At 54.3% G+C, this 25,941-nt stretch overlaps 15 non-coding genes across 15 annotated transcripts; all 15 read right to left on the reverse strand.

Moving 5' to 3' along the window:
* Positions 1-311: 311 nt before the first annotated feature.
* On the reverse strand, positions 312-384 carry trnak-cuu (transfer RNA lysine (anticodon CUU)). Its single transcript has one exon. It is a non-coding gene; the product is annotated as a tRNA-Lys (tRNA).
* Positions 385-2,059: 1,675 nt separating this feature from the next.
* trnak-cuu (transfer RNA lysine (anticodon CUU)) lies at positions 2,060-2,132 on the reverse strand. The gene has a single exon. It is a non-coding gene; the product is annotated as a tRNA-Lys (tRNA).
* A 1,676-nt stretch (positions 2,133-3,808) lies between these two features.
* trnak-cuu (transfer RNA lysine (anticodon CUU)) lies at positions 3,809-3,881 on the reverse strand. Its single transcript has one exon. It is a non-coding gene; the product is annotated as a tRNA-Lys (tRNA).
* Positions 3,882-5,557: 1,676 nt separating this feature from the next.
* Positions 5,558-5,630, reverse strand: trnak-cuu (transfer RNA lysine (anticodon CUU)). The gene has a single exon. It is a non-coding gene; the product is annotated as a tRNA-Lys (tRNA).
* A 1,676-nt stretch (positions 5,631-7,306) lies between these two features.
* Positions 7,307-7,379, reverse strand: trnak-cuu (transfer RNA lysine (anticodon CUU)). The gene has a single exon. It is a non-coding gene; the product is annotated as a tRNA-Lys (tRNA).
* A 1,676-nt stretch (positions 7,380-9,055) lies between these two features.
* trnak-cuu (transfer RNA lysine (anticodon CUU)) lies at positions 9,056-9,128 on the reverse strand. Its single transcript has one exon. It is a non-coding gene; the product is annotated as a tRNA-Lys (tRNA).
* A 1,676-nt stretch (positions 9,129-10,804) lies between these two features.
* trnak-cuu (transfer RNA lysine (anticodon CUU)) lies at positions 10,805-10,877 on the reverse strand. The gene has a single exon. It is a non-coding gene; the product is annotated as a tRNA-Lys (tRNA).
* Positions 10,878-12,553: 1,676 nt separating this feature from the next.
* trnak-cuu (transfer RNA lysine (anticodon CUU)) lies at positions 12,554-12,626 on the reverse strand. Its single transcript has one exon. It is a non-coding gene; the product is annotated as a tRNA-Lys (tRNA).
* Positions 12,627-14,302: 1,676 nt separating this feature from the next.
* On the reverse strand, positions 14,303-14,375 carry trnak-cuu (transfer RNA lysine (anticodon CUU)). Its single transcript has one exon. It is a non-coding gene; the product is annotated as a tRNA-Lys (tRNA).
* Positions 14,376-16,051: 1,676 nt separating this feature from the next.
* trnak-cuu (transfer RNA lysine (anticodon CUU)) lies at positions 16,052-16,124 on the reverse strand. The gene has a single exon. It is a non-coding gene; the product is annotated as a tRNA-Lys (tRNA).
* Positions 16,125-17,799: 1,675 nt separating this feature from the next.
* Positions 17,800-17,872, reverse strand: trnak-cuu (transfer RNA lysine (anticodon CUU)). The gene has a single exon. It is a non-coding gene; the product is annotated as a tRNA-Lys (tRNA).
* A 1,676-nt stretch (positions 17,873-19,548) lies between these two features.
* On the reverse strand, positions 19,549-19,621 carry trnak-cuu (transfer RNA lysine (anticodon CUU)). Its single transcript has one exon. It is a non-coding gene; the product is annotated as a tRNA-Lys (tRNA).
* A 1,676-nt stretch (positions 19,622-21,297) lies between these two features.
* trnak-cuu (transfer RNA lysine (anticodon CUU)) lies at positions 21,298-21,370 on the reverse strand. Its single transcript has one exon. It is a non-coding gene; the product is annotated as a tRNA-Lys (tRNA).
* Positions 21,371-23,046: 1,676 nt separating this feature from the next.
* Positions 23,047-23,119, reverse strand: trnak-cuu (transfer RNA lysine (anticodon CUU)). Its single transcript has one exon. It is a non-coding gene; the product is annotated as a tRNA-Lys (tRNA).
* A 1,676-nt stretch (positions 23,120-24,795) lies between these two features.
* On the reverse strand, positions 24,796-24,868 carry trnak-cuu (transfer RNA lysine (anticodon CUU)). The gene has a single exon. It is a non-coding gene; the product is annotated as a tRNA-Lys (tRNA).
* Positions 24,869-25,941: the final 1,073 nt, after the last annotated feature.

Raw genomic sequence — 25,941 nt, forward strand, 5'->3', positions numbered from 1 at the left:
ATACAGAGTCACGAGGTGGGGGTTTAGGTGTGTGGGGGACACTCTTGGGAGAGTCGGTAGCCTGTTTCCACAGTCGAGGGATTCTATGCTAATTTCTGATTTCGCGCATTTCGAGGACCTTAAAGAGATCAATTCAAACAGAAGCCACGCGTTCCGCGAGTATGGTAGCAACTGCGACAGTTCGGAAATGCAGGCAAAACCGCCCTGTGCTTGCTTCCCACTGCGACAATGTGAAGGCCATTGAGTCTGATTTGCGAGCACTGCACTGCGCCTTCGCTGTTGTCCCGTGGCAGTGCAATTTAAAAGCGACCCGCCCGAGCAGGGACTTGAACCCTGGACCCTCAGATTAAGAGTCTGATGCTCTACCGACTGAGCTACCCGGGCTGGTGGCAGGCCGCCTGCCCGGCTACGGCTTTCCCTGCCTGGGCTGGAAAAGACGTTCGCGCTTCACACTCTCGCGCAGCCATTCTGACACAATCCACACAATTCAGTCGGAAAGACTGGCAGCCCCGACTGTGCAGGGCCGATTCCAAGCCGCCGTCTCTCTTCGTCACCCCCACTCCATTGCCGCACCGTCCTCTCTCTACTGTAACAACCCTCCTCAACACACACCTCTGGCACCGTCAAAACCATCAGCAAGCTTACAACACAGCAGCGCCAAAGTAAGAACGGTGCTCATGAGACGGCTTCATCATCAACAAGAACAAAACAAGAACACAAAATGCTGGAGAAGCGCATCGGTTCTGTCGGTATTTGTGAGCGATTAGTTTTGCTTCGCCATCGATTTATGGGTCTGTTTCTGAGAAGTGAATCGAATTGGAAGAGCGTGGCAGGAGGACCTTCGGCCCGTCCAGTCCACAGCGCTCCATTCTCTTCCTGCAAAGCAACTTTTCCCATGGCTAATCCAGCGAGCCGACACATCCGTGTGATGCTGTGGGCAATTTGGCGTGGGCGAACTAGCTAACAAGTCCACCTTTCATCTTTGGTCGCTGGGAGGAACCCGGAGTAAACACACGGAGAACGTGCAAACTCCACGTTGACAGTCGCCCAAGGGTGGAATCCAATCGACTCGCCAGTATTGAGAAGAAGTGCCACCCTCAGCAACCGACAACACTCATTCACCACAGACAGGTAAATGTTCGCCGGCAATTTCTGTTAGCCCTCATCACCGTGACAACGAGTCGACTTCAAGTCTCTCCCCATCACAGCATCACCGCACCTCGTAAAACACCACAGCACGCACGCAATTCGACACCGGTCCGTCACCTTGCGCACACTTCAGCCCCTCATCATCAACCCTCCAACACCACGCACAGTCCCTACCCCCAGCATCCACTCTCCGCTCGACACAATCCACCGCACCACAAGCCGCAGACACCGACACTCCCACACGCATTGCCACGTCGCCATCAGCTCCAAACCAAGGAAGGTGTGCATGAAGGTTCCGTTTGACGTGTCTGAGTTGATTTGAAAAAAAGCAGACCATCGATGAGAGCAGTCTCCATAAATCGAAGCTTCAGTACCTGCAAATATAATCAGGATTTCACTGCTGCCTCCCAGCGCCACGGACCCTTGTCGGATTCGAGTCTCGGGCGACTCCCTGTGTGGAGTTTGCACATTCTCCCCGTGTCTGCGTGGATTTCGTCCGACGGATCCGGTTTCCTCCCACAGTCCAAAGGAGTGCAGCGCAGGTGTTTTGGCCATGCTAAATTGCCCCTTGTTTTCAGGCATGTGCAGGTTCGGTGCAAGTACAGAGTCACGAGGTGGGGGTTTAGGTGTGTGGGGGACACTCTTGGGAGAGTCGGTAGCCTGTTTCCACAGTCGAGGGATTCTATGCTAATTTCTGATTTCGCGCATTTCGAGGACCTTAAAGAGATCAATTCAAACAGAAGCCACGCGTTCCGCGAGTATGGTAGCAACTGCGACAGTTCGGAAATGCAGGCAAAACCGCCCTGTGCTTGCTTCCCACCGCGACAATGTGAAGGCCATTGAGTCTGATTTGCGAGCACTGCACTGCGCCTTCGCTGTTGTCCCGTGGCAGTGCAATTTAAAAGCGACCCGCCCGAGCAGGGACTTGAACCCTGGACCCTCAGATTAAGAGTCTGATGCTCTACCGACTGAGCTACCCGGGCTGGTGGCAGGCCGCCTGCTCGGCTACGGCTTTCCCTGCCTGGGCTGGAAAAGACGTTCGCGCTTCACACTCTCGCGCAGCCATTCTGACACAATCCACACAATTCAGTCGGAAAGACTGACAGCCCCGACTGTGCAGGGCCGATTCCAAGCCGCCGTCTCTCTTCGTCACCCCCACTCCATTGCCGCACCGTCCTCTCTCTACTGTAACAACCCTCCTCAACACACACCTCTGGCACCGTCAAAACCATCAGCAAGCTTACAACACAGCAGCGCCAAAGTAAGAACGGTGCTCATGAGACGGCTTCATCATCAACAAGAACAAAACAAGAACACAAAATGCTGGAGAAGCGCATCGGTTCTGTCGGTATTTGTGAGCGATTAGTTTTGCTTCGCCATCGATTTATGGGTCTGTTTCTGAGAAGTGAATCGAATTGGAAGAGCGTGGTAGGAGGCCCTTCGGCCCGTCCAGTCCACAGCGCTCCATTCTCTTCCGGCAAAGCAACTTTTCCCATGGCTAATCCAGCGAGCCGACACATCCGTGTGATGCTGTGGGCAATTTGGCGTGGGCGAACTAGCTAACAAGTCCACCTTTCATCTTTGGTCGCTGGGAGGAACCCGGAGTAAACACACGGAGAACGTGCAAACTCCACGTTGACAGTCGCCCAAGGGTGGAATCCAATCGACTCGCCAGTATTGAGAAGAAGTGCCACCCTCAGCAACCGACAACACTCATTCACCACAGACAGGTAAATGTTCGCCGGCAATTTCTGTTAGCCCTCATCACCGTGACAACGAGTCGACTTCAAGTCTCTCCCCATCACAGCATCACCGCACCTCGTAAAACACCACAGCACGCACGCAATTCGACACCGGTCCGTCACCTTGCGCACACTTCAGCCCCTCATCATCAACCCTCCAACACCACGCACAGTCCCTACCCCCAGCATCCACTCTCCGCTCGACACAATCCACCGCACCACAAGCCGCAGACACCGACACTCCCACACGCACTGCCACGTCGCCATCAGCTCCAAACCAAGGAAGGTGTGCATGAAGGTTCCGTTTGACGTGTCTGAGTTGATTTGAAAAAAAAGCAGACCATCGATGAGAGCAGTCTCCATAAATCGAAGCTTCAGTACCTGCAAATATAATCAGGATTTCACTGCTGCCTCCCAGCGCCACGGACCCTTGTCGGATTCGAGTCTCGGGCGACTCCCAGTGTGGAGTTTGCACATTCTCCCCGTGTCTGCGTGGATTTCGTCCGACGGATCCGGTTTCCTCCCACAGTCCAAAGGAGTGCAGCGCAGGTGTTTTGGCCATGCTAAATTGCCCCTTGTTTTCAGGCATGTGCAGGTTCGGTGCAAATACAGAGTCACGAGGTGGGGGTTTAGGTGTGTGGGGGACACTCTTGGGAGAGTCGGTAGCCTGTTTCCACAGTCGAGGGATTCTATGCTAATTTCTGATTTCGCGCATTTCGAGGACCTTAAAGAGATCAATTCAAACAGAAGCCACGCGTTCCGCGAGTATGGTAGCAACTGCGACAGTTCGGAAATGCAGGCAAAACCGCCCTGTGCTTGCTTCCCACCGCGACAATGTGAAGGCCATTGAGTCTGATTTGCGAGCACTGCACTGCGCCTTCGCTGTTGTCCCGTGGCAGTGCAATTTAAAAGCGACCCGCCCGAGCAGGGACTTGAACCCTGGACCCTCAGATTAAGAGTCTGATGCTCTACCGACTGAGCTACCCGGGCTCGTGGCAGGCCGCCTGCCCGGCTACGGCTTTCCCTGCCTGGGCTGGAAAAGACGTTCGCGCTTCACACTCTCGCGCAGCCATTCTGACACAATCCACACAATTCAGTCGGAAAGACTGACAGCCCCGACTGTGCGGGGCCGATTCCAAGCCGCCGTCTCTCTTCGTCACCCCCACTCCATTGCCGCACCGTCCTCTCTCTACTGTAACAACCCTCCTCAACACACACCTCTGGCACCGTCAAAACCATCAGCAAGCTTACAACACAGCAGCGCCAAAGTAAGAACGGTGCTCATGAGACGGCTTCATCATCAACAAGAACAAAACAAGAACACAAAATGCTGGAGAAGCGCATCGGTTCTGTCGGTATTTGTGAGCGATTAGTTTTGCTTCGCCATCGATTTATGGGTCTGTTTCTGAGAAGTGAATCGAATTGGAAGAGCGTGGCAGGAGGCCCTTCGGCCCGTCCAGTCCACAGCGCTCCATTCTCTTCCTGCAAAGCAACTTTTCCCATGGCTAATCCAGCGAGCCGACACATCCGTGTGATGCTGTGGGCAATTTGGCGTGGGCGAACTAGCTAACAAGTCCACCTTTCATCTTTGGTCGCTGGGAGGAACCCGGAGTAAACACACGGAGAACGTGCAAACTCCACGTTGACAGTCGCCCAAGGGTGGAATCCAATCGACTCGCCAGTATTGAGAAGAAGTGCCACCCTCAGCAACCGACAACACTCATTCACCACAGACAGGTAAATGTTCGCCGGCAATTTCTGTTAGCCCTCATCACCGTGACAACGAGTCGACTTCAAGTCTCTCCCCATCACAGCATCACCGCACCTCGTAAAACACCACAGCACGCACGCAATTCGACACCGGTCCGTCACCTTGCGCACACTTCAGCCCCTCATCATCAACCCTCCAACACCACGCACAGTCCCTACCCCCAGCATCCACTCTCCGCTCGACACAATCCACCGCACCACAAGCCGCAGACACCGACACTCCCACACGCACTGCCACGTCGCCATCAGCTCCAAACCAAGGAAGGTGTGCATGAAGGTTCCGTTTGACGTGTCTGAGTTGATTTGAAAAAAAAGCAGACCATCGATGAGAGCAGTCTCCATAAATCGAAGCTTCAGTACCTGCAAATATAATCAGGATTTCACTGCTGCCTCCCAGCGCCACGGACCCTTGTCGGATTCGAGTCTCGGGCGACTCCCAGTGTGGAGTTTGCACATTCTCCCCGTGTCTGCGTGGATTTCGTCCGACGGATCCGGTTTCCTCCCACAGTCCAAAGGAGTGCAGCGCAGGTGTTTTGGCCATGCTAAATTGCCCCTTGTTTTCAGGCATGTGCAGGTTCGGTGCAAATACAGAGTCACGAGGTGGGGGTTTAGGTGTGTGGGGGACACTCTTGGGAGAGTCGGTAGCCTGTTTCCACAGTCGAGGGATTCTATGCTAATTTCTGATTTCGCGCATTTCGAGGACCTTAAAGAGATCAATTCAAACAGAAGCCACGCGTTCCGCGAGTATGGTAGCAACTGCGACAGTTCGGAAATGCAGGCAAAACCGCCCTGTGCTTGCTTCCCACCGCGACAATGTGAAGGCCATTGAGTCTGATTTGCGAGCACTGCACTGCGCCTTCGCTGTTGTCCCGTGGCAGTGCAATTTAAAAGCGACCCGCCCGAGCAGGGACTTGAACCCTGGACCCTCAGATTAAGAGTCTGATGCTCTACCGACTGAGCTACCCGGGCTCGTGGCAGGCCGCCTGCCCGGCTACGGCTTTCCCTGCCTGGGCTGGAAAAGACGTTCGCGCTTCACACTCTCGCGCAGCCATTCTGACACAATCCACACAATTCAGTCGGAAAGACTGACAGCCCCGACTGTGCAGGGCTGATTCCAAGCCGCCGTCTCTCTTCGTCACCCCCACTCCATTGCCGCACCGTCCTCTCTCTACTGTAACAACCCTCCTCAACACACACCTCTGGCACCGTCAAAACCATCAGCAAGCTTACAACACAGCAGCGCCAAAGTAAGAACGGTGCTCATGAGACGGCTTCATCATCAACAAGAACAAAACAAGAACACAAAATGCTGGAGAAGCGCATCGGTTCTGTCGGTATTTGTGAGCGATTAGTTTTGCTTCGCCATCGATTTATGGGTCTGTTTCTGAGAAGTGAATCGAATTGGAAGAGCGTGGTAGGAGGCCCTTCGGCCCGTCCAGTCCACAGCGCTCCATTCTCTTCCGGCAAAGCAACTTTTCCCATGGCTAATCCAGCGAGCCGACACATCCGTGTGATGCTGTGGGCAATTTGGCGTGGGCGAACTAGCTAACAAGTCCACCTTTCATCTTTGGTCGCTGGGAGGAACCCGGAGTAAACACACGGAGAACGTGCAAACTCCACGTTGACAGTCGCCCAAGGGTGGAATCCAATCGACTCGCCAGTATTGAGAAGAAGTGCCACCCTCAGCAACCGACAACACTCATTCACCACAGACAGGTAAATGTTCGCCGGCAATTTCTGTTAGCCCTCATCACCGTGACAACGAGTCGACTTCAAGTCTCTCCCCATCACAGCATCACCGCACCTCGTAAAACACCACAGCACGCACGCAATTCGACACCGGTCCGTCACCTTGCGCACACTTCAGCCCCTCATCATCAACCCTCCAACACCACGCACAGTCCCTACCCCCAGCATCCACTCTCCGCTCGACACAATCCACCGCACCACAAGCCGCAGACACCGACACTCCCACACGCACTGCCACGTCGCCATCAGCTCCAAACCAAGGAAGGTGTGCATGAAGGTTCCGTTTGACGTGTCTGAGTTGATTTGAAAAAAAAGCAGACCATCGATGAGAGCAGTCTCCATAAATCGAAGCTTCAGTACCTGCAAATATAATCAGGATTTCACTGCTGCCTCCCAGCGCCACGGACCCTTGTCGGATTCGAGTCTCGGGCGACTCCCAGTGTGGAGTTTGCACATTCTCCCCGTGTCTGCGTGGATTTCGTCCGACGGATCCGGTTTCCTCCCACAGTCCAAAGGAGTGCAGCGCAGGTGTTTTGGCCATGCTAAATTGCCCCTTGTTTTCAGGCATGTGCAGGTTCGGTGCAAATACAGAGTCACGAGGTGGGGGTTTAGGTGTGTGGGGGACACTCTTGGGAGAGTCGGTAGCCTGTTTCCACAGTCGAGGGATTCTATGCTAATTTCTGATTTCGCGCATTTCGAGGACCTTAAAGAGATCAATTCAAACAGAAGCCACGCGTTCCGCGAGTATGGTAGCAACTGCGACAGTTCGGAAATGCAGGCAAAACCGCCCTGTGCTTGCTTCCCACTGCGACAATGTGAAGGCCATTGAGTCTGATTTGCGAGCACTGCACTGCGCCTTCGCTGTTGTCCCGTGGCAGTGCAATTTAAAAGCGACCCGCCCGAGCAGGGACTTGAACCCTGGACCCTCAGATTAAGAGTCTGATGCTCTACCGACTGAGCTACCCGGGCTCGTGGCAGGCCGCCTGCCCGGCTACGGCTTTCCCTGCCTGGGCTGGAAAAGACGTTCGCGCTTCACACTCTCGCGCAGCCATTCTGACACAATCCACACAATTCAGTCGGAAAGACTGACAGCCCCGACTGTGCAGGGCCGATTCCAAGCCGCCGTCTCTCTTCGTCACCCCCACTCCATTGCCGCACCGTCCTCTCTCTACTGTAACAACCCTCCTCAACACACACCTCTGGCACCGTCAAAACCATCAGCAAGCTTACAACACAGCAGCGCCAAAGTAAGAACGGTGCTCATGAGACGGCTTCATCATCAACAAGAACAAAACAAGAACACAAAATGCTGGAGAAGCGCATCGGTTCTGTCGGTATTTGTGAGCGATTAGTTTTGCTTCGCCATCGATTTATGGGTCTGTTTCTGAGAAGTGAATCGAATTGGAAGAGCGTGGTAGGAGGCCCTTCGGCCCGTCCAGTCCACAGCGCTCCATTCTCTTCCGGCAAAGCAACTTTTCCCATGGCTAATCCAGCGAGCCGACACATCCGTGTGATGCTGTGGGCAATTTGGCGTGGGCGAACTAGCTAACAAGTCCACCTTTCATCTTTGGTCGCTGGGAGGAACCCGGAGTAAACACACGGAGAACGTGCAAACTCCACGTTGACAGTCGCCCAAGGGTGGAATCCAATCGACTCGCCAGTATTGAGAAGAAGTGCCACCCTCAGCAACCGACAACACTCATTCACCACAGACAGGTAAATGTTCGCCGGCAATTTCTGTTAGCCCTCATCACCGTGACAACGAGTCGACTTCAAGTCTCTCCCCATCACAGCATCACCGCACCTCGTAAAACACCACAGCACGCACGCAATTCGACACCGGTCCGTCACCTTGCGCACACTTCAGCCCCTCATCATCAACCCTCCAACACCACGCACAGTCCCTACCCCCAGCATCCACTCTCCGCTCGACACAATCCACCGCACCACAAGCCGCAGACACCGACACTCCCACACGCACTGCCACGTCGCCATCAGCTCCAAACCAAGGAAGGTGTGCATGAAGGTTCCGTTTGACGTGTCTGAGTTGATTTGAAAAAAAAGCAGACCATCGATGAGAGCAGTCTCCATAAATCGAAGCTTCAGTACCTGCAAATATAATCAGGATTTCACTGCTGCCTCCCAGCGCCACGGACCCTTGTCGGATTCGAGTCTCGGGCGACTCCCTGTGTGGAGTTTGCACATTCTCCCCGTGTCTGCGTGGATTTCGTCCGACGGATCCGGTTTCCTCCCACAGTCCAAAGGAGTGCAGCGCAGGTGTTTTGGCCATGCTAAATTGCCCCTTGTTTTCAGGCATGTGCAGGTTCGGTGCAAATACAGAGTCACGAGGTGGGGGTTTAGGTGTGTGGGGGACACTCTTGGGAGAGTCGGTAGCCTGTTTCCACAGTCGAGGGATTCTATGCTAATTTCTGATTTCGCGCATTTCGAGGACCTTAAAGAGATCAATTCAAACAGAAGCCACGCGTTCCGCGAGTATGGTAGCAACTGCGACAGTTCGGAAATGCAGGCAAAACCGCCCTGTGCTTGCTTCCCACCGCGACAATGTGAAGGCCATTGAGTCTGATTTGCGAGCACTGCACTGCGCCTTCGCTGTTGTCCCGTGGCAGTGCAATTTAAAAGCGACCCGCCCGAGCAGGGACTTGAACCCTGGACCCTCAGATTAAGAGTCTGATGCTCTACCGACTGAGCTACCCGGGCTGGTGGCAGGCCGCCTGCCCGGCTACGGCTTTCCCTGCCTGGGCTGGAAAAGACGTTCGCGCTTCACACTCTCGCGCAGCCATTCTGACACAATCCACACAATTCAGTCGGAAAGACTGGCAGCCCCGACTGTGCAGGGCCGATTCCAAGCCGCCGTCTCTCTTCGTCACCCCCACTCCATTGCCGCACCGTCCTCTCTCTACTGTAACAACCCTCCTCAACACACACCTCTGGCACCGTCAAAACCATCAGCAAGCTTACAACACAGCAGCGCCAAAGTAAGAACGGTGCTCATGAGACGGCTTCATCATCAACAAGAACAAAACAAGAACACAAAATGCTGGAGAAGCGCATCGGTTCTGTCGGTATTTGTGAGCGATTAGTTTTGCTTCGCCATCGATTTATGGGTCTGTTTCTGAGAAGTGAATCGAATTGGAAGAGCGTGGCAGGAGGACCTTCGGCCCGTCCAGTCCACAGCGCTCCATTCTCTTCCTGCAAAGCAACTTTTCCCATGGCTAATCCAGCGAGCCGACACATCCGTGTGATGCTGTGGGCAATTTGGCGTGGGCGAACTAGCTAACAAGTCCACCTTTCATCTTTGGTCGCTGGGAGGAACCCGGAGTAAACACACGGAGAACGTGCAAACTCCACGTTGACAGTCGCCCAAGGGTGGAATCCAATCGACTCGCCAGTATTGAGAAGAAGTGCCACCCTCAGCAACCGACAACACTCATTCACCACAGACAGGTAAATGTTCGCCGGCAATTTCTGTTAGCCCTCATCACCGTGACAACGAGTCGACTTCAAGTCTCTCCCCATCACAGCATCACCGCACCTCGTAAAACACCACAGCACGCACGCAATTCGACACCGGTCCGTCACCTTGCGCACACTTCAGCCCCTCATCATCAACCCTCCAACACCACGCACAGTCCCTACCCCCAGCATCCACTCTCCGCTCGACACAATCCACCGCACCACAAGCCGCAGACACCGACACTCCCACACGCACTGCCACGTCGCCATCAGCTCCAAACCAAGGAAGGTGTGCATGAAGGTTCCGTTTGACGTGTCTGAGTTGATTTGAAAAAAAAGCAGACCATCGATGAGAGCAGTCTCCATAAATCGAAGCTTCAGTACCTGCAAATATAATCAGGATTTCACTGCTGCCTCCCAGCGCCACGGACCCTTGTCGGATTCGAGTCTCGGGCGACTCCCAGTGTGGAGTTTGCACATTCTCCCCGTGTCTGCGTGGATTTCGTCCGACGGATCCGGTTTCCTCCCACAGTCCAAAGGAGTGCAGCGCAGGTGTTTTGGCCATGCTAAATTGCCCCTTGTTTTCAGGCATGTGCAGGTTCGGTGCAAATACAGAGTCACGAGGTGGGGGTTTAGGTGTGTGGGGGACACTCTTGGGAGAGTCGGTAGCCTGTTTCCACAGTCGAGGGATTCTATGCTAATTTCTGATTTCGCGCATTTCGAGGACCTTAAAGAGATCAATTCAAACAGAAGCCACGCGTTCCGCGAGTATGGTAGCAACTGCGACAGTTCGGAAATGCAGGCAAAACCGCCCTGTGCTTGCTTCCCACCGCGACAATGTGAAGGCCATTGAGTCTGATTTGCGAGCACTGCACTGCGCCTTCGCTGTTGTCCCGTGGCAGTGCAATTTAAAAGCGACCCGCCCGAGCAGGGACTTGAACCCTGGACCCTCAGATTAAGAGTCTGATGCTCTACCGACTGAGCTACCCGGGCTCGTGGCAGGCCGCCTGCCCGGCTACGGCTTTCCCTGCCTGGGCTGGAAAAGACGTTCGCGCTTCACACTCTCGCGCAGCCATTCTGACACAATCCACACAATTCAGTCGGAAAGACTGACAGCCCCGACTGTGCAGGGCCGATTCCAAGCCGCCGTCTCTCTTCGTCACCCCCACTCCATTGCCGCACCGTCCTCTCTCTACTGTAACAACCCTCCTCAACACACACCTCTGGCACCGTCAAAACCATCAGCAAGCTTACAACACAGCAGCGCCAAAGTAAGAACGGTGCTCATGAGACGGCTTCATCATCAACAAGAACAAAACAAGAACACAAAATGCTGGAGAAGCGCATCGGTTCTGTCGGTATTTGTGAGCGATTAGTTTTGCTTCGCCATCGATTTATGGGTCTGTTTCTGAGAAGTGAATCGAATTGGAAGAGCGTGGTAGGAGGCCCTTCGGCCCGTCCAGTCCACAGCGCTCCATTCTCTTCCGGCAAAGCAACTTTTCCCATGGCTAATCCAGCGAGCCGACACATCCGTGTGATGCTGTGGGCAATTTGGCGTGGGCGAACTAGCTAACAAGTCCACCTTTCATCTTTGGTCGCTGGGAGGAACCCGGAGTAAACACACGGAGAACGTGCAAACTCCACGTTGACAGTCGCCCAAGGGTGGAATCCAATCGACTCGCCAGTATTGAGAAGAAGTGCCACCCTCAGCAACCGACAACACTCATTCACCACAGACAGGTAAATGTTCGCCGGCAATTTCTGTTAGCCCTCATCAGCGTGACAACGAGTCGACTTCAAGTCTCTCCCCATCACAGCATCACCGCACCTCGTAAAACACCACAGCACGCACGCAATTCGACACCGGTCCGTCACCTTGCGCACACTTCAGCCCCTCATCATCAACCCTCCAACACCACGCACAGTCCCTACCCCCAGCATCCACTCTCCGCTCGACACAATCCACCGCACCACAAGCCGCAGACACCGACACTCCCACACGCACTGCCACGTCGCCATCAGCTCCAAACCAAGGAAGGTGTGCATGAAGGTTCCGTTTGACGTGTCTGAGTTGATTTGAAAAAAAAGCAGACCATCGATGAGAGCAGTCTCCATAAATCGAAGCTTCAGTACCTGCAAATATAATCAGGATTTCACTGCTGCCTCCCAGCGCCACGGACCCTTGTCGGATTCGAGTCTCGGGCGACTCCCAGTGTGGAGTTTGCACATTCTCCCCGTGTCTGCGTGGATTTCGTCCGACGGATCCGGTTTCCTCCCACAGTCCAAAGGAGTGCAGCGCAGGTGTTTTGGCCATGCTAAATTGCCCCTTGTTTTCAGGCATGTGCAGGTTCGGTGCAAATACAGAGTCACGAGGTGGGGGTTTAGGTGTGTGGGGGACACTCTTGGGAGAGTCGGTAGCCTGTTTCCACAGTCGAGGGATTCTATGCTAATTTCTGATTTCGCGCATTTCGAGGACCTTAAAGAGATCAATTCAAACAGAAGCCACGCGTTCCGCGAGTATGGTAGCAACTGCGACAGTTCGGAAATGCAGGCAAAACCGCCCTGTGCTTGCTTCCCACCGCGACAATGTGAAGGCCATTGAGTCTGATTTGCGAGCACTGCACTGCGCCTTCGCTGTTGTCCCGTGGCAGTGCAATTTAAAAGCGACCCGCCCGAGCAGGGACTTGAACCCTGGACCCTCAGATTAAGAGTCTGATGCTCTACCGACTGAGCTACCCGGGCTCGTGGCAGGCCGCCTGCCCGGCTACGGCTTTCCCTGCCTGGGCTGGAAAAGACGTTCGCGCTTCACACTCTCGCGCAGCCATTCTGACACAATCCACACAATTCAGTCGGAAAGACTGACAGCCCCGACTGTGCAGGGCCGATTCCAAGCCGCCGTCTCTCTTCGTCACCCCCACTCCATTGCCGCACCGTCCTCTCTCTACTGTAACAACCCTCCTCAACACACACCTCTGGCACCGTCAAAACCATCAGCAAGCTTACAACACAGCAGCGCCAAAGTAAGAACGGTGCTCATGAGACGGCTTCATCATCAACAAGAACAAAACAAGAACACAAAATGCTGGAGAAGCGCATCGGTTCTGTCGGTATTTGTGAGCGATTAGTTTTGCTTCGCCATCGATTTATGGGTCTGTTTCTGAGAAGTGAATCGAATTGGAAGAGCGTGGTAGGAGGCCCTTCGGCCCGTCCAGTCCACAGCGCTCCATTCTCTTCCGGCAAAGCAACTTTTCCCATGGCTAATCCAGCGAGCCGACACATCCGTGTGATGCTGTGGGCAATTTGGCGTGGGCGAACTAGCTAACAAGTCCACCTTTCATCTTTGGTCGCTGGGAGGAACCCGGAGTAAACACACGGAGAACGTGCAAACTCCACGTTGACAGTCGCCCAAGGGTGGAATCCAATCGACTCGCCAGTATTGAGAAGAAGTGCCACCCTCAGCAACCGACAACACTCATTCACCACAGACAGGTAAATGTTCGCCGGCAATTTCTGTTAGCCCTCATCACCGTGACAACGAGTCGACTTCAAGTCTCTCCCCATCACAGCATCACCGCACCTCGTAAAACACCACAGCACGCACGCAATTCGACACCGGTCCGTCACCTTGCGCACACTTCAGCCCCTCATCATCAACCCTCCAACACCACGCACAGTCCCTACCCCCAGCATCCACTCTCCGCTCGACACAATCCACCGCACCACAAGCCGCAGACACCGACACTCCCACACGCACTGCCACGTCGCCATCAGCTCCAAACCAAGGAAGGTGTGCATGAAGGTTCCGTTTGACGTGTCTGAGTTGATTTGAAAAAAAAGCAGACCATCGATGAGAGCAGTCTCCATAAATCGAAGCTTCAGTACCTGCAAATATAATCAGGATTTCACTGCTGCCTCCCAGCGCCACGGACCCTTGTCGGATTCGAGTCTCGGGCGACTCCCAGTGTGGAGTTTGCACATTCTCCCCGTGTCTGCGTGGATTTCGTCCGACGGATCCGGTTTCCTCCCACAGTCCAAAGGAGTGCAGCGCAGGTGTTTTGGCCATGCTAAATTGCCCCTTGTTTTCAGGCATGTGCAGGTTCGGTGCAAATACAGAGTCACGAGGTGGGGGTTTAGGTGTGTGGGGGACACTCTTGGGAGAGTCGGTAGCCTGTTTCCACAGTCGAGGGATTCTATGCTAATTTCTGATTTCGCGCATTTCGAGGACCTTAAAGAGATCAATTCAAACAGAAGCCACGCGTTCCGCGAGTATGGTAGCAACTGCGACAGTTCGGAAATGCAGGCAAAACCGCCCTGTGCTTGCTTCCCACCGCGACAATGTGAAGGCCATTGAGTCTGATTTGCGAGCACTGCACTGCGCCTTCGCTGTTGTCCCGTGGCAGTGCAATTTAAAAGCGACCCGCCCGAGCAGGGACTTGAACCCTGGACCCTCAGATTAAGAGTCTGATGCTCTACCGACTGAGCTACCCGGGCTCGTGGCAGGCCGCCTGCCCGGCTACGGCTTTCCCTGCCTGGGCTGGAAAAGACGTTCGCGCTTCACACTCTCGCGCAGCCATTCTGACACAATCCACACAATTCAGTCGGAAAGACTGACAGCCCCGACTGTGCAGGGCCGATTCCAAGCCGCCGTCTCTCTTCGTCACCCCCACTCCATTGCCGCACCGTCCTCTCTCTACTGTAACAACCCTCCTCAACACACACCTCTGGCACCGTCAAAACCATCAGCAAGCTTACAACACAGCAGCGCCAAAGTAAGAACGGTGCTCATGAGACGGCTTCATCATCAACAAGAACAAAACAAGAACACAAAATGCTGGAGAAGCGCATCGGTTCTGTCGGTATTTGTGAGCGATTAGTTTTGCTTCGCCATCGATTTATGGGTCTGTTTCTGAGAAGTGAATCGAATTGGAAGAGCGTGGTAGGAGGCCCTTCGGCCCGTCCAGTCCACAGCGCTCCATTCTCTTCCGGCAAAGCAACTTTTCCCATGGCTAATCCAGCGAGCCGACACATCCGTGTGATGCTGTGGGCAATTTGGCGTGGGCGAACTAGCTAACAAGTCCACCTTTCATCTTTGGTCGCTGGGAGGAACCCGGAGTAAACACACGGAGAACGTGCAAACTCCACGTTGACAGTCGCCCAAGGGTGGAATCCAATCGACTCGCCAGTATTGAGAAGAAGTGCCACCCTCAGCAACCGACAACACTCATTCACCACAGACAGGTAAATGTTCGCCGGCAATTTCTGTTAGCCCTCATCACCGTGACAACGAGTCGACTTCAAGTCTCTCCCCATCACAGCATCACCGCACCTCGTAAAACACCACAGCACGCACGCAATTCGACACCGGTCCGTCACCTTGCGCACACTTCAGCCCCTCATCATCAACCCTCCAACACCACGCACAGTCCCTACCCCCAGCATCCACTCTCCGCTCGACACAATCCACCGCACCACAAGCCGCAGACACCGACACTCCCACACGCACTGCCACGTCGCCATCAGCTCCAAACCAAGGAAGGTGTGCATGAAGGTTCCGTTTGACGTGTCTGAGTTGATTTGAAAAAAAAGCAGACCATCGATGAGAGCAGTCTCCATAAATCGAAGCTTCAGTACCTGCAAATATAATCAGGATTTCACTGCTGCCTCCCAGCGCCACGGACCCTTGTCGGATTCGAGTCTCGGGCGACTCCCTGTGTGGAGTTTGCACATTCTCCCCGTGTCTGCGTGGATTTCGTCCGACGGATCCGGTTTCCTCCCACAGTCCAAAGGAGTGCAGCGCAGGTGTTTTGGCCATGCTAAATTGCCCCTTGTTTTCAGGCATGTGCAGGTTCGGTGCAAATACAGAGTCACGAGGTGGGGGTTTAGGTGTGTGGGGGACACTCTTGGGAGAGTCGGTAGCCTGTTTCCACAGTCGAGGGATTCTATGCTAATTTCTGATTTCGCGCATTTCGAGGACCTTAAAGAGATCAATTCAAACAGAAGCCACGCGTTCCGCGAGTATGGTAGCAACTGCGACAGTTCGGAAATGCAGGCAAAACCGCCCTGTGCTTGCTTCCCACCGCTACAATGTGAAGGCCATTGAGTCTGATTTGCGAGCACTGCACTGCGCCTTCGCTGTTGTCTCGTGGCAGTGCAATTTAAAAGCGACCCGCCCGAGCAGGGACTTGAACCCTGGACCCTCAGATTAAGAGTCTGATGCTCTACCGACTGAGCTACCCGGGCTGGTGGCAGGCCGCCTGCCCGGCTACGGCTTTCCCTGCCTGGGCTGGAAAAGACGTTCGCGCTTCACACTCTCGCGCAGCCATTCTGACACAATCCACACAATTCAGTCGGAAAGACTGGCAGCCCCGACTGTGCAGGGCCGATTCCAAGCCGCCGTCTCTCTTCGTCACCCCCACTCCATTGCCGCACCGTCCTCTCTCTACTGTAACAACCCTCCTCAACACACACCTCTGGCACCGTCAAAACCATCAGCAAGCTTACAACACAGCAGCGCCAAAGTAAGAACGGTGCTCATGAGACGGCTTCATCATCAACAAGAACAAAACAAGAACACAAAATGCTGGAGAAGCGCATCGGTTCTGTCGGTATTTGTGAGCGATTAGTTTTGCTTCGCCATCGATTTATGGGTCTGTTTCTGAGAAGTGAATCGATTTGGAAGAGCGTGGTAGGAGGCCCTTCGGCCCGTCCAGTCCACAGCGCTCCATTCTCTTCCGGCAAAGCAACTTTTCCCATGGCTAATCCAGCGAGCCGACACATCCGTGTGATGCTGTGGGCAATTTGGCGTGGGCGAACTAGCTAACAAGTCCACCTTTCATCTTTGGTCGCTGGGAGGAACCCGGAGTAAACACACGGAGAACGTGCAAACTCCACGTTGACAGTCGCCCAAGGGTGGAATCCAATCGACTCGCCAGTATTGAGAAGAAGTGCCACCCTCAGCAACCGACAACACTCATTCACCACAGACAGGTAAATGTTCGCCGGCAATTTCTGTTAGCCCTCATCACCGTGACAACGAGTCGACTTCAAGTCTCTCCCCATCACAGCATCACCGCACCTCGTAAAACACCACAGCACGCACGCAATTCGACACCGGTCCGTCACCTTGCGCACACTTCAGCCCCTCATCATCAACCCTCCAACACCACGCACAGTCCCTACCCCCAGCATCCACTCTCCGCTCGACACAATCCACCGCACCACAAGCCGCAGACACCGACACTCCCACACGCACTGCCACGTCGCCATCAGCTCCAAACCAAGGAAGGTGTGCATGAAGGTTCCGTTTGACGTGTCTGAGTTGATTTGAAAAAAAGCAGACCATCGATGAGAGCAGTCTCCATAAATCGAAGCTTCAGTACCTGCAAATATAATCAGGATTTCACTGCTGCCTCCCAGCGCCACGGACCCTTGTCGGATTCGAGTCTCGGGCGACTCCCTGTGTGGAGTTTGCACATTCTCCCCGTGTCTGCGTGGATTTCGTCCGACGGATCCGGTTTCCTCCCACAGTCCAAAGGAGTGCAGCGCAGGTGTTTTGGCCATGCTAAATTGCCCCTTGTTTTCAGGCATGTGCAGGTTCGGTGCAAATACAGAGTCACGAGGTGGGGGTTTAGGTGTGTGGGGGACACTCTTGGGAGAGTCGGTAGCCTGTTTCCACAGTCGAGGGATTCTATGCTAATTTCTGATTTCGCGCATTTCGAGGACCTTAAAGAGATCAATTCAAACAGAAGCCACGCGTTCCGCGAGTATGGTAGCAACTGCGACAGTTCGGAAATGCAGGCAAAACCGCCCTGTGCTTGCTTCCCACCGCTACAATGTGAAGGCCATTGAGTCTGATTTGCGAGCACTGCACTGCGCCTTCGCTGTTGTCTCGTGGCAGTGCAATTTAAAAGCGACCCGCCCGAGCAGGGACTTGAACCCTGGACCCTCAGATTAAGAGTCTGATGCTCTACCGACTGAGCTACCCGGGCTGGTGGCAGGCCGCCTGCCCGGCTACGGCTTTCCCTGCCTGGGCTGGAAAAGACGTTCGCGCTTCACACTCTCGCGCAGCCATTCTGACACAATCCACACAATTCAGTCGGAAAGACTGGCAGCCCCGACTGTGCAGGGCCGATTCCAAGCCGCCGTCTCTCTTCGTCACCCCCACTCCATTGCCGCACCGTCCTCTCTCTACTGTAACAACCCTCCTCAACACACACCTCTGGCACCGTCAAAACCATCAGCAAGCTTACAACACAGCAGCGCCAAAGTAAGAACGGTGCTCATGAGACGGCTTCATCATCAACAAGAACAAAACAAGAACACAAAATGCTGGAGAAGCGCATCGGTTCTGTCGGTATTTGTGAGCGATTAGTTTTGCTTCGCCATCGATTTATGGGTCTGTTTCTGAGAAGTGAATCGAATTGGAAGAGCGTGGCAGGAGGACCTTCGGCCCGTCCAGTCCACAGCGCTCCATTCTCTTCCTGCAAAGCAACTTTTCCCATGGCTAATCCAGCGAGCCGACACATCCGTGTGATGCTGTGGGCAATTTGGCGTGGGCGAACTAGCTAACAAGTCCACCTTTCATCTTTGGTCGCTGGGAGGAACCCAGAGTAAACACACGGAGAACGTGCAAACTCCACGTTGACAGTCGCCCAAGGGTGGAATCCAATCGACTCGCCAGTATTGAGAAGAAGTGCCACCCTCAGCAACCGACAACACTCATTCACCACAGACAGGTAAATGTTCGCCGGCAATTTCTGTTAGCCCTCATCACCGTGACAACGAGTCGACTTCAAGTCTCTCCCCATCACAGCATCACCGCACCTCGTAAAACACCACAGCACGCACGCAATTCGACACCGGTCCGTCACCTTGCGCACACTTCAGCCCCTCATCATCAACCCTCCAACACCACGCACAGTCCCTACCCCCAGCATCCACTCTCCGCTCGACACAATCCACCGCACCACAAGCCGCAGACACCGACACTCCCACACGCACTGCCACGTCGCCATCAGCTCCAAACCAAGGAAGGTGTGCATGAAGGTTCCGTTTGACGTGTCTGAGTTGATTTGAAAAAAAAGCAGACCATCGATGAGAGCAGTCTCCATAAATCGAAGCTTCAGTACCTGCAAATATAATCAGGATTTCACTGCTGCCTCCCAGCGCCACGGACCCTTGTCGGATTCGAGTCTCGGGCGACTCCCAGTGTGGAGTTTGCACATTCTCCCCGTGTCTGCGTGGATTTCGTCCGACGGATCCGGTTTCCTCCCACAGTCCAAAGGAGTGCAGCGCAGGTGTTTTGGCCATGCTAAATTGCCCCTTGTTTTCAGGCATGTGCAGGTTCGGTGCAAATACAGAGTCACGAGGTGGGGGTTTAGGTGTGTGGGGGACACTCTTGGGAGAGTCGGTAGCCTGTTTCCACAGTCGAGGGATTCTATGCTAATTTCTGATTTCGCGCATTTCGAGGACCTTAAAGAGATCAATTCAAACAGAAGCCACGCGTTCCGCGAGTATGGTAGCAACTGCGACAGTTCGGAAATGCAGGCAAAACCGCCCTGTGCTTGCTTCCCACCGCGACAATGTGAAGGCCATTGAGTCTGATTTGCGAGCACTGCACTGCGCCTTCGCTGTTGTCCCGTGGCAGTGCAATTTAAAAGCGACCCGCCCGAGCAGGGACTTGAACCCTGGACCCTCAGATTAAGAGTCTGATGCTCTACCGACTGAGCTACCCGGGCTCGTGGCAGGCCGCCTGCCCGGCTACGGCTTTCCCTGCCTGGGCTGGAAAAGACGTTCGCGCTTCACACTCTCGCGCAGCCATTCTGACACAATCCACACAATTCAGTCGGAAAGACTGACAGCCCCGACTGTGCAGGGCCGATTCCAAGCCGCCGTCTCTCTTCGTCACCCCCACTCCATTGCCGCACCGTCCTCTCTCTACTGTAACAACCCTCCTCAACACACACCTCTGGCACCGTCAAAACCATCAGCAAGCTTACAACACAGCAGCGCCAAAGTAAGAACGGTGCTCATGAGACGGCTTCATCATCAACAAGAACAAAACAAGAACACAAAATGCTGGAGAAGCGCATCGGTTCTGTCGGTATTTGTGAGCGATTAGTTTTGCTTCGCCATCGATTTATGGGTCTGTTTCTGAGAAGTGAATCGAATTGGAAGAGCGTGGTAGGAGGCCCTTCGGCCCGTCCAGTCCACAGCGCTCCATTCTCTTCCGGCAAAGCAACTTTTCCCATGGCTAATCCAGCGAGCCGACACATCCGTGTGATGCTGTGGGCAATTTGGCGTGGGCGAACTAGCTAACAAGTCCACCTTTCATCTTTGGTCGCTGGGAGGAACCCGGAGTAAACACACGGAGAACGTGCAAACTCCACGTTGACAGTCGCCCAAGGGTGGAATCCAATCGACTCGCCAGTATTGAGAAGAAGTGCCACCCTCAGCAACCGACAACACTCATTCACCACAGACAGGTAAATGTTCGCCGGCAATTTCTGTTAGCCCTCATCACCGTGACAACGAGTCGACTTCAAGTCTCTCCCCATCACAGCATCACCGCACCTCGTAAAACACCACAGCACGCACGCAATTCGACACCGGTCCGTCACCTTGCGCACACTTCAGCCCCTCATCATCAACCCTCCAACACCACGCACAGTCCCTACCCCCAGCATCCACTCTCCGCTCGACACAATCCACCGCACCACAAGCCGCAGACACCGACACTCCCACACGCACTGCCACGTCGCCATCAGCTCCAAACCAAGGAAGGTGTGCATGAAGGTTCCGTTTGACGTGTCTGAGTTGATTTGAAAAAAAAGCAGACCATCGATGAGAGCAGTCTCCATAAATCGAAGCTTCAGTACCTGCAAATATAATCAGGATTTCACTGCTGCCTCCCAGCGCCACGGACCCTTGTCGGATTCGAGTCTCGGGCGACTCCCTGTGTGGAGTTTGCACATTCTCCCCGTGTCTGCGTGGATTTCGTCCGACGGATCCGGTTTCCTCCCACAGTCCAAAGGAGTGCAGCGCAGGTGTTTTGGCCATGCTAAATTGCCCCTTGTTTTCAGGCATGTGCAGGTTCGGTGCAAGTACAGAGTCACGAGGTGGGGGTTTAGGTGTGTGGGGGACACTCTTGGGAGAGTCGGTAGCCTGTTTCCACAGTCGAGGGATTCTATGCTAATTTCTGATTTCGCGCATTTCGAGGACCTTAAAGAGATCAATTCAAACAGAAGCCACGCGTTCCGCGAGTATGGTAGCAACTGCGACAGTTCGGAAATGCAGGCAAAACCGCCCTGTGCTTGCTTCCCACCGCTACAATGTGAAGGCCATTGAGTCTGATTTGCGAGCACTGCACTGCGCCTTCGCTGTTGTCTCGTGGCAGTGCAATTTAAAAGCGACCCGCCCGAGCAGGGACTTGAACCCTGGACCCTCAGATTAAGAGTCTGATGCTCTACCGACTGAGCTACCCGGGCTCGTGGCAGGCCGCCTGCCCGGCTACGGCTTTCCCTGCCTGGGCTGGAAAAGACGTTCGCGCTTCACACTCTCGCGCAGCCATTCTGACACAATCCACACAATTCAGTCGGAAAGACTGACAGCCCCGACTGTGCAGGGCCGATTCCAAGCCGCCGTCTCTCTTCGTCACCCCCACTCCATTGCCGCACCGTCCTCTCTCTACTGTAACAACCCTCCTCAACACACACCTCTGGCACCGTCAAAACCATCAGCAAGCTTACAACACAGCAGCGCCAAAGTAAGAACGGTGCTCATGAGACGGCTTCATCATCAACAAGAACAAAACAAGAACACAAAATGCTGGAGAAGCGCATCGGTTCTGTCGGTATTTGTGAGCGATTAGTTTTGCTTCGCCATCGATTTATGGGTCTGTTTCTGAGAAGTGAATCGAATTGGAAGAGCGTGGTAGGAGGCCCTTCGGCCCGTCCAGTCCACAGCGCTCCATTCTCTTCCGGCAAAGCAACTTTTCCCATGGCTAATCCAGCGAGCCGACACATCCGTGTGATGCTGTGGGCAATTTGGCGTGGGCGAACTAGCTAACAAGTCCACCTTTCATCTTTGGTCGCTGGGAGGAACCCGGAGTAAACACACGGAGAACGTGCAAACTCCACGTTGACAGTCGCCCAAGGGTGGAATCCAATCGACTCGCCAGTATTGAGAAGAAGTGCCACCCTCAGCAACCGACAACACTCATTCACCACAGACAGGTAAATGTTCGCCGGCAATTTCTGTTAGCCCTCATCACCGTGACAACGAGTCGACTTCAAGTCTCTCCCCATCACAGCATCACCGCACCTCGTAAAACACCACAGCACGCACGCAATTCGACACCGGTCCGTCACCTTGCGCACACTTCAGCCCCTCATCATCAACCCTCCAACACCACGCACAGTCCCTACCCCCAGCATCCACTCTCCGCTCGACACAATCCACCGCACCACAAGCCGCAGACACCGACACTCCCACACGCACTGCCACGTCGCCATCAGCTCCAAACCAAGGAAGGTGTGCATGAAGGTTCCGTTTGACGTGTCTGAGTTGATTTGAAAAAAAAGCAGACCATCGATGAGAGCAGTCTCCATAAATCGAAGCTTCAGTACCTGCAAATATAATCAGGATTTCACTGCTGCCTCCCAGCGCCACGGACCCTTGTCGGATTCGAGTCTCGGGCGACTCCCTGTGTGGAGTTTGCACATTCTCCCCGTGTCTGCGTGGATTTCGTCCGACGGATCCGGTTTCCTCCCACAGTCCAAAGGAGTGCAGCGCAGGTGTTTTGGCCATGCTAAATTGCCCCTTGTTTTCAGGCATGTGCAGGTTCGGTGCAAGTACAGAGTCACGAGGTGGGGGTTTAGGTGTGTGGGGGACACTCTTGGGAGAGTCGGTAGCCTGTTTCCACAGTCGAGGGATTCTATGCTAATTTCTGATTTCGCGCATTTCGAGGACCTTAAAGAGATCAATTCAAACAGAAGCCACGCGTTCCGCGAGTATGGTAGCAACTGCGACAGTTCGGAAATGCAGGCAAAACCGCCCTGTGCTTGCTTCCCACCGCTACAATGTGAAGGCCATTGAGTCTGATTTGCGAGCACTGCACTGCGCCTTCGCTGTTGTCTCGTGGCAGTGCAATTTAAAAGCGACCCGCCCGAGCAGGGACTTGAACCCTGGACCCTCAGATTAAGAGTCTGATGCTCTACCGACTGAGCTACCCGGGCTGGTGGCAGGCCGCCTGCCCGGCTACGGCTTTCCCTGCCTGGGCTGGAAAAGACGTTCGCGCTTCACACTCTCGCGCAGCCATTCTGACACAATCCACACAATTCAGTCGGAAAGACTGGCAGCCCCGACTGTGCAGGGCCGATTCCAAGCCGCCGTCTCTCTTCGTCACCCCCACTCCATTGCCGCACCGTCCTCTCTCTACTGTAACAACCCTCCTCAACACACACCTCTGGCACCGTCAAAACCATCAGCAAGCTTACAACACAGCAGCGCCAAAGTAAGAACGGTGCTCATGAGACGGCTTCATCATCAACAAGAACAAAACAAGAACACAAAATGCTGGAGAAGCGCATCGTTTCTGTCGGTATTTGTGAGCGATTAGTTTTGCTTCGCCATCGATTTATGGGTCTGTTTCTGAGAAGTGAATCGAATTGGAAGAGCGTGGCAGGAGGACCTTCGGCCCGTCCAGTCCACAGCGCTCCATTCTCTTCCTGCAAAGCAACTTTTCCCATGGCTAATCCAGCGAGCCGACACATCCGTGTGATGCTGTGGGCAATTTGGCGTGGGCGAACTAGCTAACAAGTCCACCTTTCATCTTTGGTCGCTGGGAGGAACCCGGAGTAAACACACGGAGAACGTGCAAACTCCACGTTGACAGTCGCCCAAGGGTGGAATCCAATCGACTCGCCAGTATTGAGAAGAAGTGCCACCCTCAGCAACCGACAACACTCATTCACCACAGACAGGTAAATGTTCGCCGGCAATTTCTGTTAGCCCTCATCACCGTGACAACGAGTCGACTTCAAGTCTCTCCCCATCACAGCATCACCGCACCTCGTAAAACACCACAGCACGCACGCAATTCGACACCGGTCCGTCACCTTGCGCACACTTCAGCCCCTCATCATCAACCCTCCAACACCACGCACAGTCCCTACCCCCAGCATCCACTCTCCGCTCGACACAATCCACCGCACCACAAGCCGCAGACACCGACACTCCCACACGCACTGCCACGTCGCCATCAGCTCCAAACCAAGGAAGGTGTGCATGAAGGTTCCGTTTGACGTGTCTGAGTTGATTTGAAAAAAAAGCAGACCATCGATGAGAGCAGTCTCCATAAATCGAAGCTTCAGTACCTGCAAATATAATCAGGATTTCACTGCTGCCTCCCAGCGCCACGGACCCTTGTCGGATTCGAGTCTCGGGCGACTCCCAGTGTGGAGTTTGCACATTCTCCCCGTGTCTGCGTGGATTTCGTCCGACGGATCCGGTTTCCTCCCACAGTCCAAAGGAGTGCAGCGCAGGTGTTTTGGCCATGCTAAATTGCCCCTTGTTTTCAGGCATGTGCAGGTTCGGTGCAAATACAGAGTCACGAGGTGGGGGTTTAGGTGTGTGGGGGACACTCTTGGGAGAGTCGGTAGCCTGTTTCCACAGTCGAGGGATTCTATGCTAATTTCTGATTTCGCGCATTTCGAGGACCTTAAAGAGATCAATTCAAACAGAAGCCACGCGTTCCGCGAGTATGGTAGCAACTGCGACAGTTCGGAAATGCAGGCAAAACCGCCCTGTGCTTGCTTCCCACCGCGACAATGTGAAGGCCATTGAGTCTGATTTGCGAGCACTGCACTGCGCCTTCGCTGTTGTCCCGTGGCAGTGCAATTTAAAAGCGACCCGCCCGAGCAGGGACTTGAACCCTGGACCCTCAGATTAAGAGTCTGATGCTCTACCGACTGAGCTACCCGGGCTCGTGGCAGGCCGCCTGCCCGGCTACGGCTTTCCCTGCCTGGGCTGGAAAAGACGTTCGCGCTTCACACTCTCGCGCAGCCATTCTGACACAATCCACACAATTCAGTCGGAAAGACTGACAGCCCCGACTGTGCAGGGCCGATTCCAAGCCGCCGTCTCTCTTCGTCACCCCCACTCCATTGCCGCACCGTCCTCTCTCTACTGTAACAACCCTCCTCAACACACACCTCTGGCACCGTCAAAACCATCAGCAAGCTTACAACACAGCAGCGCCAAAGTAAGAACGGTGCTCATGAGACGGCTTCATCATCAACAAGAACAAAACAAGAACACAAAATGCTGGAGAAGCGCATCGGTTCTGTCGGTATTTGTGAGCGATTAGTTTTGCTTCGCCATCGATTTATGGGTCTGTTTCTGAGAAGTGAATCGAATTGGAAGAGCGTGGTAGGAGGCCCTTCGGCCCGTCCAGTCCACAGCGCTCCATTCTCTTCCGGCAAAGCAACTTTTCCCATGGCTAATCCAGCGAGCCGACACATCCGTGTGATGCTGTGGGCAATTTGGCGTGGGCGAACTAGCTAACAAGTCCACCTTTCATCTTTGGTCGCTGGGAGGAACCCGGAGTAAACACACGGAGAACGTGCAAACTCCACGTTGACAGTCGCCCAAGGGTGGAATCCAATCGACTCGCCAGTATTGAGAAGAAGTGCCACCCTCAGCAACCGACAACACTCATTCACCACAGACAGGTAAATGTTCGCCGGCAATTTCTGTTAGCCCTCATCACCGTGACAACGAGTCGACTTCAAGTCTCTCCCCATCACAGCATCACCGCACCTCGTAAAACACCACAGCACGCACGCAATTCGACACCGGTCCGTCACCTTGCGCACACTTCAGCCCCTCATCATCAACCCTCCAACACCACGCACAGTCCCTACCCCCAGCATCCACTCTCCGCTCGACACAATCCACCGCACCACAAGCCGCAGACACCGACACTCCCACACGCACTGCCACGTCGCCATCAGCTCCAAACCAAGGAAGGTGTGCATGAAGGTTCCGTTTGACGTGT

This window comes from Chiloscyllium punctatum, chromosome 24 (assembly GCF_047496795.1).
Source record: "Chiloscyllium punctatum isolate Juve2018m chromosome 24, sChiPun1.3, whole genome shotgun sequence".
NCBI classification, from domain to species: domain Eukaryota; kingdom Metazoa; phylum Chordata; class Chondrichthyes; order Orectolobiformes; family Hemiscylliidae; genus Chiloscyllium; species Chiloscyllium punctatum.